Source organism: Rhea pennata, chromosome 13 (genome assembly GCF_028389875.1).
Source record: "Rhea pennata isolate bPtePen1 chromosome 13, bPtePen1.pri, whole genome shotgun sequence".
Taxonomy (NCBI): domain Eukaryota; kingdom Metazoa; phylum Chordata; class Aves; order Rheiformes; family Rheidae; genus Rhea; species Rhea pennata.
In genome coordinates, this window is record NC_084675.1 from 8,882,273 (window position 1) to 8,896,680 (window position 14,408).

The 14,408-nt window shown below is 46.5% G+C and overlaps 1 protein-coding gene across 5 annotated transcripts in view; it reads left to right on the plus strand.

Moving 5' to 3' along the window:
* The window catches only part of ZNF423 (zinc finger protein 423), a 262,272-nt gene that overhangs the window by 223,280 nt on the left and 24,584 nt on the right, over positions 1 to 14,408 (plus strand). The window lies entirely within an intron of this gene.

Here is a 14,408-nt window from a genome sequence, read left to right on the forward strand (position 1 = left end):
AGGAGCAAGGTCATTCCTACTGCTCTGGGCCAGGGCTTTGTGCTGGCATTGGCGGTAGCTTCTCTCCTCTCTCTCCTTTTCCTCCCTCCCTCTATCTCTCCTTTTCTTTTTCTCCTGAGGTGCAGATGGCCACATTTGCAGGTTAACTGGAACAGCTGGAGGCACATTATTAGCTTCCTGCTGCTAACTCATATTTGCTTAGATTTTTTTTTTTTTTTAACAGCAACATAATTTACAAGTAGTAGGCCAGTGACAAAGCTGGCATGTTCTAAATCCGCATCTGATTTATATAATGCTGTTGCTTATCAGTGAATGAAGTCATAATTATTGCTTTGTACCATTAAATAGCATAAATATATAAACTGTTATACAAATTGCAGCAAATGTTTCCTCTAGGGAGCTCTAGACAAAATTTTAATGTAGTGCATTTGTCTGTGGTGGCAGTTTCTATGGTATATAATAATGTTGATAAATTTTACTGTAGCAAGTGACATTTTATAACATTAATCCTGGTGGTAAAAATCTGATGAATACTACAGCTGTACTGGTGGATGCAAAAAGAATGAGAGCTTTTGACACCAACTGAATTGGTTTTAATAGTATTTTAAGGTTCCAAAACATGAGGACAGTGTGTAGATGACAGATTCTTCACCAGAATTGAAGATGACACAGGCAGGCGTTAGAGAGCTAGACACCAGGGAGTTTTACTTGATGATGGTGATAATTAATCTTTAAAAAAATGTGTATTGATTAATATAGCCTTAGTTTTGAAAAGCAAAAGGAAACTAAATGGTACAATAGAACACTTAAATATCCTCACCTGCTATTTAAACTCTGTGCGTGTGAGCGTGTAGTAAAGACCTGTAGTAATTAGAGACGCAACACCTGGGCTCAAATATTGTTTCAGATGTCTGACATGCAGATGCATGGCCTGCTAGAGCTATTAGCGTCCGTACTGCCTGCTCCTGAAAATCCCTGCTGACAAAAAGCCCTGCCACGCTGGCGGGGCACCCGTGAGCGTGCAAGGCTAATCCCAAGTGCGGTAAATGAAAACATACCAGGAAAATAAAGGAATTGCATTGCCAGGATTATAAGGGGAAATTCTTCCTCTGACTGCACTTGTGTCTAACTGGAATACACCAATATTGTGGGGTTTTTTGTTTGTTTGTTTTTAACATCTGCCAAATAACTGTTTAAATGCTGTTGCAGACTGAGTGGCTTTTCAAATTGCTTTTCACATCACTTTTGACCAAGTCCCAAAGCTGTGTCTGGGACTCTCCGATTTTTCGGTGCAGGCCGTAGTATGCGATGGTGCTGTTGGCATTAGTAGGGGGTCCAGCAAAACCAGCCCGTTAGGAAGTCGTGGGATTTCCACCATTAGTGCCCCAGGCATCCGATTTAAGCTTAGAATTGGTAATGCCTGAAAGCAGCTGATGCAGCTTCCTTCCCGACAAAAGCGTGCCTTGTTCCGGGGGAGACGAGCGGCGCGTCGGAGTCGGCCCGGCCGGGGCTCGGCGCGTCCTGCCAGCTGTTGGGGGGTTGTTTTGGTTCGGTTTTATTCCTGGAAATAAACGGCGTTCAGAGCACGTTGTTCCCGAACAATGGCCGCGGGGCGGCTGCCCGGAGCTGAGGCGGCCCCGCCGGCGGGCACCCCGGCCCAGCCGCCGCCTGCCCCCTCGGGAGGCGAGGGGGCAAGAGCCCGGCGAGCGCGCCAGCCCCAAAGGCGCTGGGCGGCGAGCAGGGTTCGCGCCCGTCGCTCCCAGGTTTCCATGGAGAGTGCGAACGGGATGGGGAGGGCCCGGGTCTCTGAGGCTGTTGCAGGAAAAAGGTGCAAAAACACGTTCATCCTACCAGAAATCAAAAAATACTGGAGACCGCTGAAAAGTTGGCACAGGCGTAAGCCCAGGTCGCGGCCACCCGAGCAGCACGTCGTCCTCCTCCGGTGAGTGAGGGGAGGGCGAGCAGCAGGGGCTGCTCTGAGCCAGCTCCCGCCTGGCGCGCAAGGTGTCCTTCGCCGCGCGCACGTGCGCTTTGCGCGTCTTGACTCGAGCAGGCGTGCCGCTGCCCCGCACGCTCGCTCTAGCTAAAGGCAGGCGGGAGGGCTGCGGGAGGCGGGAGCGAGGTCTCGTGCCGTTTGCGCAGACGTTTGGGCTTCCGGGGAGGGAAGGCTGCCACGGGTGCTCGACTGTCTGCGCGCTAACGGCCCACGCGGCCCCGCTGCTGAACGACGAGATGCTTCAGTTGTTGCTTGGTCTTGGTGGCTGCCAAGCACAGGTGAACCCATTCCACCTCCACCCGGTGCAGCGCAGCAAGTAATTCAATATGTGAAACTAAGATATCCTTTGAAGCAGTAATTTCTAGTACAGACGCTATTGGCAGAAATATTTGGTATATAATCTTGATGCAGTATTCATTTTTCCTCTTGTGATTTGTCCTAAAACTAGCTACTGCTTCTGACCTGATGCCAAAACTTGATGACACACGACACCCACACCTGTGTTTCACTAATGCACAGTCGTAACTTGCTCACCTTTACTTACCGCTTGCTGCTTCTAGAGGATGAGCAGATTTTCCGAACGGGCCCGCAGAATTCTCGTGCGTTTATTGAAAAAGAGTAGCAGACGCGTTGCTGCCGCGCAGTTTTCTAAGGAGCGGGGCGGGCCCGCGGCCGCGCTGCGCTTTCGCTGGACCCAGCGCCGCGGATGCCCCAGCTCCGCTTCCACAAGGGCTGGTGAAACCGGGGGCCGGGCGAGCCCGAGGGCCCTGCTGTTCCCCGGCGGCGGAGCCGGCGGCGGCCCTGTCGCCGCGGCTTTCGGAGGTCACGGGAGCCCGTGACGGTGGCGCTGAGGCCCCCAGTCCCATTTTTCAGCAGAAGCAGGTTTTGAAAGCGCCCCGGTTGCGCGCTGCACGTGGCCCCGGCGCTGGCCTAGCGCAGCGCTGGCACGGCCCAGCCAGCTGCGGCCCCGGTGGCGCTTGGCTCGTCTCCGGAGGGCAGTGTCGGTGCGTCTGATGCCTGTGCACGAAGCAGTCGGGCCTTCGAGATCCACAGCCCGTTACACTTAGGTGTGCACAGCCGCCGTGTGTTTGTCTGTGTACTGCAAGCCCTTACTTTTGAACACCGTGCCTGATTTTTCAGCTACTGTAAATAGATCATCTTTACAGACCACAATAAAATGTTTGCGTAATGCTTAACTGTATCTTAAGTGAAAACGTGCGTTGGAATAACCCAATGTTCTTTCTATCGGGTAAATAAGAGCATAAAGCTGAGTATTCCCACCACTGCCATTACTGCGTGCAGCACTTAGTTACATTAGAAAGATGAGGCGTTGTCCTGCCAACTTCTGTTTCCCTCCATTTGCATTGCTTGCTGGGTACGAATACGCTCTGCCGACCTGTGAAGCAATTACTTCCAAAATCCAGCTATCACGCCACACTTCGGTAATGCAGTGCAGTTACTGCCAGAAGTAGATGTCTAGCGCTGGCCTCCTCGCTCGCAACCAGAGCGTTATTGGTTTGAGCTGGTGTGTAACTAATAGCGCTTGGAAGGCGTAGGTGTTACATTGTCCACTGAAGCGTGACTTGTATCGCATTAAAGCGTCATAGTGCGTTTAAACAGGCTGAAAGGGGTTTTCAGCTGCGGTCAATTATTGGTCTGTTGCACAGACAGAACGTAAAGGGTATTTTGATGGTAATAGGAGCCTGTATCGACACCTTGCTTGTGCCTTTGAAAACCAGTTGAAGGAGCTGATCTATTTTGCAGCTCGTACAGTTGTTGAGGACCTACACATGCTTGTAAATGTATTGCAGAACCTCTCTTTGTGCATTTTGCTTTGCTTGCTCTTACATTTATTTAGAAGGCAGTATTTTCTCCTATTTCTCCTAAGACTGACTGCTCAGACAAGAGCTTCATCACTGTGTAAATTAGCACAATTGGATTTGCTCCCATAGACACCTCTCCAGGCAACACAAGGACAGGAGGCAACTTGAACTAGTTCAGCTGAGCTCCGGATCAGGGCAACTGTTTTACTGTGGGTTTAAGGGGGAACCGTGGTTCAAAATTACAGGTACTCTTACAGAGAAATGGAAATTTAGGCATAAAACCATGAGGTGCATGGCTGAGATTCATAGTCTAAACGAGAGGGTTTCAGTATTGTCATAGAAGATAAAACAAGAGGAAAACATTTTTGAATTTACTTGTTGTGTATTGAGCCCTTTTATGATTCATCAGTAAGTAAATATAAGCTAAGGGAGTGATTTGTTTCTAACAAGCTTATAAAATACTAGAGTCATTTGTGAGTTTATTGGAGTGCTGATTATAAACATTCCCTCATGCACACTCCTTTGTGTCAAATTAACATTCAAAATACAAATACTGTATCTTTGAATATTTCTATAATCTCTTCCCAAGTATTTGAGATCTTCACAACAAAAGACGGTCAACAGTGTCGTGTGAAAACTTACCAAGTAGTATGCAACAGTTCTGGACAGGTTTGGTTTTTTTTTTTTTTTTTTGGCATTTGGTTTGCTCACGCTGCTTGTTTGAATCAGTCACTCCATGCTCTAGTGTTTCCTTTTTTGATACAATGCATAATTGATGCTCATCTAGCTGCAAAGATGGAACTGTTGTGCGCGCCGCGCTGCCTGCGCGTGGCCTCCCTGGGTGTGCATCGCAGCCATCGAGTGCAGCGCCGGTGACGGGGAGAGGGCTTCTGAGCGCAGACCGCGGCGGCCTCGGCCTCATTCCCCTCGCCCTGCCGAGGGGTGCGGGTGTATGAGTTGCACCGGATGAATTCCGGGGGCCTCATGAGGATCTGGTGCAATTAGAGACAGAGTGCTCTTTTCACACTTTCTCTCATGCACTAATGAATTTCCTGTTATTAACCACAAGGAATAGAAATGTAAAAGATTAGGCATGGTCTGCCCCAAGTCACCGAGACCCATACCATTTAGGCAGTTTTTCCCAAATGATGTGTTACGGGTGCAAGGATTTTTGTGCAATGGGGAGAGGAGCAGTCTCTATGCAGCAAGGAAGGAGTGTTGCGTCCTGGTTGGCCCCAGGGAGCTGGCAGCTGGGGCTTTGGGACATGGATCGTGGTTGTGCTGCTTATTGACTGTACGACTACAGAAGTACCGTTTCACCCCTTTTCCCCCCTCTCCATCTCTCTATAGCAAAGGTATTCATCGTTTAATCAGACTGACCTTTTAATTTTTGATTTTGTTTCCCCCTTTCCCTTTAAAACAGTCTCCATGTTGTCATTTTAGGTACCCAAATTCTTTATCTTTCCTTCCATTCTGTAACTTGTTTTTACTAAGTAGAGGAAAATCCTGCAACGGTGGGTGTTAGGCTAACGTTATGATAGTGGTTGCCATTTAAAAAGTCAATTTTTGCCTACAGGCAAAGTATTGTTATCAGAGTTCTTGCCTATTTTGCATATATACGATTGTATCTTTCCTCCCTCTCTGGGGTGACAGCAGCAAATGCTGACTTCTTGATGCTTGTTGCATTGTGTTGGAGCTTAAAGTAAGAACTCACAAGAAAAATAAAGAATAAAATGGTGGATAACAGGTCTCTAACAAACCTTTATTACTTCTTTCTTTTTGGTTCAAACAGGGACTCCATGACAGTTTGATTTAGGATTTTACCTTACTTGAGGGAGCAGCTGAAAAGTGGCTTGATATTTTTTCCCCTCTCATTTTTCCATCTTCCGTAGTAACTTCTGCAGTGCTGTAGAATACACTCCTCCTCCTCTGCGCTTATTTGGTGAATACTCCCAGATCTGTTTCAAGTTCTGCGAATGCACCTCAGGCGCTTCTCTGCTGCGATCCTGCTACACCTCTGAACCTCTCCGAGTAACCTTAGCCACTTCCACGTGGGGTCTGCTCCCTCACTGCATCTGCCCCCCGGCTGTGGGGTGCGCAGGGCCGAACCGGGCGGTCTCCTTCCGGAAACTTTTTAGGGCTTCTTTGTGTGCCGCGGGTCGTCGTCGTCATTTTTTATTTGTTGTAACTTCTGGGAACAAGTGCAGTCACAGAGAACCCAGGAAGCCTGTTCAATGCCACGAGGCCAAGATCTGGGTGTGTTTAAATAAATACAGCTTTGCTGGAGTCTCACTATTAATGAGCTGTCAGGTCCTCCTGGATATCATTTACTTTTTAAAATTTTCTTTTTCTTTGCTCACAGTTTTCTATGACTGGAAGAGGGCCTTGTTCAGCACCATCATAAGATCAGCATTTCCCGGTCTCTTTGTTCGAGCAAAAATAAAAAGTCTTTCCTTCCATCTTATGCTAACTTTTCTGTCACAGCTCCCGTATGTTTTTTGGAATCTTTTTACAGCATAAGGGTTTGCACATGGCTTTCCTTAATGGATTAAAAAGATAATGACAAATAAAATGAAGTAAATATGTTTACAAAAAAATAAATAAAGCCAGGCTAGTCATCTTGTTCAGCGATAGTATATCTGCCAACAGCCATATGCCTGACTGAAATATTTGCATAATAAAATAAAAAGGGATTTGTTTACAAAGGCTAAGGCTAAAGTACTTTGAGTCTAGGAAGCTGGAAGCAGGTTGCTCCCTACATTGCCAGCCTGCTTATACTGGTAGCTGCTGTTCCCAATACCTGCACATAGCATCTGCAGGGAGTTCAGAGCAAGGGTTTCATTGCTAGATCTTGTGATCCTTGTACTGGACAAAACCAGCTTTAAATCATGTATGAAGTTTGTCTGGCAGAATGAATAACATGTAAAAGTGATGTTATTTGGATTTTATTGTAATCAATGTTTGCATTCTTGGGATGTGCTACCATGAATAACTTCATACTATGGTGAGTTGTTACACAGCAGTGAGGTCTCTTCCAAAAAGTCATTAGATTATAGCTTTTTTTCTTTCCTTAGAGGTGAAGTTACTACAGGGTATGTTTCCCACCTGGGTTGTGGAATGTTAATCAAGATCCCATCAGCGTCAGTGGGAGCTGCTTTGCCTGTCCACTTAGCAGTATTCCTGTAGTAAGGGTGTATGTCTGCATAATGCAGAGATGCTTGAGATATTTTCTTGTTTTCATGCAGATCCTCCTTTGCAACTGCCTGAAGGAATATCATACATTTCTGCACCTTAGGATTCCCAGCTTAAAATGTGTCTGGTAGCTTTTTCATTCTTTTGAACATATTTGCACTTCTGAGCTTTGAGAGATATTCATGCCATGCAAAATCTGTCACCTCTCTTAGCCAGACAGACCTTATTTAGTCATCCTGGGTTCCTTCTGTTGGCAGTAGCATCTGATTTCTCCAGCCAAGATAACTGCTTTTCCTCCCCAAGGTCCCTTTCCCATCACTTGAGAGCAAGGGGGGGGTGGCTGCTCTAGACAACAGTTTGGGATGGGAGCCTGTCTCGAGACAGGCTTGTGTGAATGCCCCTCGCGCAAACAAGCAAGCAAGCTCTAGTGCTGTTCTTCTGCACTGCAACAATCAGGTCTGGATAGCTCGACAACTGTCGTAATTTTTTTCAATGAAGAAAATGATATATATATATATGTATATATATATATATTTACTTCTCCGTATGTATTTTAAAGAAGAATTTTTGTTGGTAGGCTAGTAAGGACTCCGTAATAGACTGATTTTTAATTGGAGGCTTGTGCCTAATAGTAATGTTTCTTAAAAAGGGAAGATTATAAATTCCTATTTAAAAAACTACATCTGTTTTTTAACACTTATTCAGATGAAACTGCCCCAAAGTTACAGAATTACAGTGTTCAAGCAATCTCCAAGCAGTTTGGTGATGCTCTGATGTGTAACATAAATAGTACTGATGGTTGGTTTGCATTTGCATTTATAACTTTTATGCCCACTGTGGTTTTTATGCAGACAGCTATACTAATGGAAGCTTTAATTTGACCATAGCTGACACTGCTGTAAAGTTCATATAATTGGATATGTGTTTCTATTCTTACACAGAATTTTGTTATCAGTGAGGCACCTCCTGCCAGTTCAGCTGTATTCACTCAAGAGGGATTATAGCATCGTAACAACACAAGGAAAACTGAAACAATCCTTACTGCTGTAACTGAAACGCTAACAAAAACAAAGTGTGACGTGTACCTTATTTTGATACCTGAAAGAACCTTCTGTATCCCTCCAGTTAAACTGTACATGTTAAAGTATCTTCATTTTGCTATGCATATGTTTTTATTTCTCCTTTTAGCAGTTTTTCTGCCTCCCTGATACCATAATGAAAAGGGTATAAGACTTTCTCGTAATCTGCGTATTGCTGAGCGTAGTTGATAACAACTGGCTTGTAGCCTGTCTGTCATCTTAATTATATACTATTAGAGACCATTAATCTGATGATTATTTACACGATAGATTTATAGTCTATCATGTCAATGTGTACTTGGGAAACGTTAATCTGAAGATCAGTGACACACATCGGTGGGAGTTTGCGTATTAAAAAAAAAAAAAAAAAAAGAAAGTGTGTTATACTGAGTAGGCACGGCTCATCCATGAGCCTGTTGGCCAGGGCTCGGATGCCACCGTGACTTGAATCCTTGCCTCGGAAGCCTCTCTCTGGTCACGAACAGAGATACGCACGGGCATGCCTGTGCGTGCGCGCGTGGGGCAGGAGAAGGCTGCCCGCTCAGAGAGAAGGCTTCAGGTTTTGCCTTTAGCAATCTCCAGCCCAGTTCTGGCAGCTCAGAGTTACCACAGTGGCCTCCTCGTGTCCAACCATTGGCGCACGGTTGGACTTCCAGAGGTCTGAGCTGGACATGGTGGGAAAGGGGCATGTTGTGTCTCTGGTGTGGAGGCTGCGGAAGGTGCCAGGCCTGTGAAACGAGTGAAGGTTTTACACTCCTCTAAACTGGGTTTAAAGCTTTACATGTTCTAAAAGCACTTGCCTATTCCACTGGGATATTTAATAAGGATATAATGATGTTTTAATTTTTAATTTCACAAGAAGCATAGATGCCAGCTAGATAGCAGTTATTATGGTTTGTCTATATTGAGCTTTTTGGTGTGCTGTTGTCAGTAGAATCACAGGGCAGTTGTGTTCCTAGTGTGCAGCAATGCAGCGAGCTGCTTTGAGGTTAAGAGAAGAGGGTGGCGAAGAGACCAGGAATTACAACCGCATATTCAGATTTATTAGCTGATTGAATGGCACAAGGGATGCAAATGCAGGAAACAGACTCTGTGGCCGTGGGCCTGCATTCAGGGCTGTATTACATTAGTTTTACCAGGTATTGACATTAAATGTGAAATAATACAGCTGTGAATGTATCCAACCATGGTAATACACAGCTAGGGTTGAGTTGTGTGGGAAAGCATATGGATTTGGTTTTTATTATTAACCTCCAGGCACTGTGATTGGTTCATTCACTTTATCCAGGCTGTGTGTATGCATATGGGCTTGCACACTCAAAGAAAGTATGTTTATCTTTTCTTGCACTAGTAAAAGTACTAGCTTGCATTTCCATGGAAGCTGTTGGGTTCCTTCACAATAGTTCATTAAGGAGTAAGATTCAGGCTAATAATTTTAGCCCACAAGAAGTTTTAATATAGGCATTTTCACAGAAGAGCTGATGGAGTGCAAAGTTACTGTGCTAAAGTGTAGTGCACTTCTATAAATTGTATTTATGCAGTTTCTCTTAGATTAATATCTAAATCTAAAGTAAAGCTACGCAGTCAGGCTCCCTCTGGGACTCTGCAGTCAGCAGATAGATGATGCACAACTCCATGAACTCCTTTGAACTTTCAGATTTTATTTTTCTTGTAAACTGAAAATTAAGCTGATGAGGACTGGCTTGGATGTGTCTGGCATTTAGCCTGCCCTTTATCAAGGGACTCTAACCGTGGAGGGTACCGCCTGCCATGGAGAGGTGCTGGTTCTTGAGCAACCTTCGAAAAGTCGCCGTTACATTCAGGAGGAAATTCCATGCAGCCTCATCCCGAGTCCCTCTGGGACCATGCTTCTTTTTAATGGTCATTTTAATATTGCAGTGTACTGACATGTACTGGAGGCAGTGAACTTACAAGCTACCCTATAAATAATTTGGCATCTAATTCTGCATATTTTGAGCTTGAGGCCTCCTGAGATGATGAAAAGAGCTTAAAGCCTGTTGTGTGCTTAGGCTAATTTAGCCTGAAAAAGAACACCTTTTTGAGGCCACAGATGCATATAACAGGGACACCACAAGAGATGCGAGTGTGTTGGCGGGGACACACGGGTGCCTCCTCCTGTGCCGGTGAAACCTCGTCAGAGATCCTGCATCTTCTCCCTGCTCGCGTCCTCCTTGATTTCCAAAGTCAAGCCTCCCTGCAGAGCTCCCTCCTGTCAGTTTGTCCGACCACAGCCAGGGTGGACCATCTGTGGGGAAAGCTGTGAAGAACATACCCGATTTTCACAAGTCTGGTGCAAAAGCAAAATGCATATTTGAAGCCGTTTGTATTTCTGTTGGTTTACCACTTAGAGTGGTAAAATTGTCACAAGGCTGAAGCAGGAACGCAGGATTTTGTTAAGCAGTCCTAGAAGACGGCAGCTTGACGACACGAACGTGCGCCAGAGCGGGAGCAGATTCCCGCCGCGGGCTGCGGAGTACGAGCGGCGCAAAGTGCGGCGCCTCCGGAGCGGGGCGCGTTCGCCGGCGGGGCCCGGGGACGCCCGGGGTCGCCGGTCCGCTCGGCCCCGGCCCGGCGGCTCCTCGCGTGGCGCCGGCCCCAGCCCAGCCTTGGCCTTGGCCTCGGCCTCGGCCCCGTCCTGGGGGGGTTAATCGGGAAGCGTAAGCGAGAGGTGGTGCCCGGAGGTCTCGCGCGGCGGAGCGTCGGCGGCGTCGTCGCCAGCGGCGCGGTAAAAACCGCACGTGACCGTGCCCGGATGAGCCCTCTCCCGGCAGCGGCCCGGCTTTGCGCTCCTGCGCGGACCTTCTCCGCTGGCGGAAAGCGGCTGCCCGGCGGCGCGCTCGTGGCCGCGGGCGGAAGCGGCTCCTCGGCGGTCCCGGCGTCCGTGGCCCCGTCCCCATCCTTCCCCCGCGGGGCCCGGCCCCTCCTGCGGCCGCCAGGGCGGAAATGCCGGAGAGGCCCCCCGCTTCTCTGGCGCTGTAAATTTCCCCCTTGCTTACCTGTTTACTGGGGAATTAATTGCCTAAACAGAACAGTTTCATCCAGTTTTCATTTTATTTCCCTGTGTTCACAGCAATTTCTATTTGCTTCTATTGTAATTAGCGCACTCCTTACATGGCCCATTTAATTTTAGCAGATTTATGATATAATGGATGGGCTACGGTTCTCTGTGAACACAGTGTGTTAATGCTTTGTAGCGCTGAATTACAGTATTTCAAAGTTCATTAAAAGTGCGGTTAACTCATGGACGTGCATCTCGGTGCAGAAAGGATATTCCCCTTTATTGCCTTGATTTGCTGCAGTGAAGCAGAAATAGGCTGGTTTGGGAGGCTGTAGAAAGGGGTGTGCGTGGTTGTCAGGAGTGAGCATCAGATTATCTTAAACGCTCGTGCTGTTTAAGGCTGTTGCGGTTACTCCGTAAGGGAAAATTGTACTTTATTAAATCAAGTTGAAGAGAGAAGTTTTAACTAATAGTGAAGATGATGCTTTTTTTATTGTTCAAATCTCCTATTTGTTATTAGCTTGATAACATGTCAGTACATGACAGTGTTAATGCACAGTTTTATATAGCCATTAATACAGTTATAATTAGAAATGCAGCTGATACAGTACATGGGTTTAATACAGCATTATTAATTATACTGCATCCTCGCCAGGAGGCTGCTACAGCCGGTTCTCTTAGAGGCTCAGAGACTCATTGTAATATGTATTAAATGCACATTGCTGCAGCAGAAATAGCTTTATGGAGAAGCATATTCCCGCTATAAACTGGGCAGAGTGACAGTACAAGTGCTACTAAGCACCCTATCAGCGTATTTAAAACTGTCCTGCAAATGCATTTGAACTTGCGAACAATGAGCAACGTGCTGCACTGCTGCAGTTCAGCTGGGTCTGTGCAACCCACTAATCCTCACTAACAGGCAGTAAATTATGTACCTCAAAATTTATACAAATGCCTGCCTTTGACATCAGTGGGCACCACCCAGGTTTCACCTTCAGGATTCAGATAATCAGCTCTCATTCCTACTGGCTTCCCTCAAGACCGGTATGGAAATAAGTATGTGTCTGCCAGGGATCAAATGCTTTTGGAGACAAAAGTAGGTACTGAAAACATTACAGGATACTATCATCTCCCCATGATACTTTTACACAAAGCACTCTGTTCCTCTTTTGGCCTGACATAGTTTCAGCCTGACAGAATCCAGCAGGCCTGCTTGTTTTAAACAAGAGCACATCCTATTATTTTTTTGAGAAATGAAGTGTAAAATTAATGCTTATTATTTTGAGCTCAGGAAAAAAAAAGGGGGCAGGAAACCCAAGATTCTTGTTTGCAGTGCATTGCTCATTTAGTGTTAAAATCAATTGATCCCCACATAGATACGCTTATGGAGAAATGGGAGAAGACCTAGCACAGCAAGCAGTAAAAATCTGCATTTTATTTTACAAATGAGAGGGGCTGCATAATTCACTTGAGTTATGTAGGTTTCTCATAGGTGCCTGTCAAGCTTAAAAAAAGATGGAATAAAAATTGGGGAAATGATTATATGTTTTCTCTTACTAATGCCCAGCGCCGCTTGGTTGAATGGAGTGTTGGCTGTCACACTGCACTGTCAGAAAGCTGCCTAGCATGTACCTATATGATCTTATATAATCCAAGAAAGTTATTCTCCAAAGGTGACTGAGTATCCCTATATATACACTGTGTTTCCATGTAAAATAATATGCTGTAAAATGCCACAGAGAAGAGAGTGATTATAGCAGCAATTCTATCTATATCTTAGGGCATTTTCATATTTTGAATACACATGCATGAAAAGAGAAACGTTTGTCATGCTAACCATGGTACTTTTTTCCCCCTTTTTTCTTCCTGGATGGTTTTATAGACACAAGAAATACATAATGGACTCCTGTGGGAGTGGAATAAAAACCCCCACCGGTGAGGAGAAGGCCTTATAATTCAGAAGTGGATTTGCAAATCAAAAGGTCTTGCCTCGAGTGGGATAAATTTCCAGATCTGCAGGAACCCATTATGTTTTATTATTTTTCATTCGAGTTTTAGTTTGTTTGTTATGGGTTTAACTATTTAAAATACTGCAGGGATCAGCCGAGAAAATACACAGTCTTTGTTACCTAATTAAACATACGAAGCCTATAAGAATATACTTCAATTGAAATGTTGAATATTAGCTATATTGTTTTTTCAAATTCTACGGAAATTATAGGTATTTAGGCTGCAGAAGGCGCAGTCTTCTAATCAGCAGTGAGTGTCTGTCGGTATTTATGAACACACGTGCTCACACGGGACCAGAGGCTGTATATGAATCACTGTTTTCCAAACACCCAGTATGTGGAGAGTAGAAAATTAATGTCAAACGTGATTTCTCTGATTTACTCGTTGAGGGCGTTCAGCGCGTTCCCCTAGTATCTGCTGTGTCCTCCCCAAGTTTATTGCGCTGCGGCGGCGGCGTAGCCGGGGGTGCCCGGCACGGCGCTCCCCCCTTCCCGCCTGCCCCGGGCGGAGGGGCGCAGGGCTGGGGCCCGAGGCGCGGGCCTCCCCCGGGGCGTCACGCCACGCGCGCCGCGCCGCGCCGCGAGGGGAGAGCCGCTCTTCGGAGAGGATGACGTGCCCGTCCTTGGTGGCTGCCCCAACGGGGAGCAGCAAAACTCGTCGCGTCCCAGTTCCCGGTTACGGCCGCCCAGGGGGTTCGTGGGGCGGCTGCTGCTGCGGAGTCGTTGGCCCTGGCGCCTTCCTGTGCTTCGCTGCTTCCTCGCTATCCCCGTCCCGCGGTCCGGCCTCCCTCCCGCCCGTGGCACGGCAGCTTCGCCCTGCTCGCGCCGCTCGCGCCGTCCCGGGAGCCCTGCCCGGCGCCCACGCTGCCGCGGCGCCCGCGCTTGCCTCCTGCCCGGCACCGTCAGCACCCAGCGCCCGGTAAAAACAGCGATTCCCCGCCGTTCAGCCATTTTAAGGTGTAAAAAGCTGCTTTAAAGCAACTGTAAATAAAGACTCTGTGCTTTCTGGAGGCTCAGGCTGTTCGCAAGGTCCAAATATATTCAGCAAGAGATTAGTTCACAATATGATGTAGTGATTTTTAGATGTCTTGGGACTAAATATAGAAGTTAGTGAGATTTGTGGATTTAAAAATGAAGCAGAACAGATGCCAAAAGACAGAATTTCTATAGCTTTTAAAACAAGTTTTCCTGAGAATTTCACTTGGGCTGCCATAGTGAAGGGAAAACAAATTTGGGGAAAATATTTCCAAAAAACAATTACAAAATTTTAAAATTTTAGATGTTTACTGA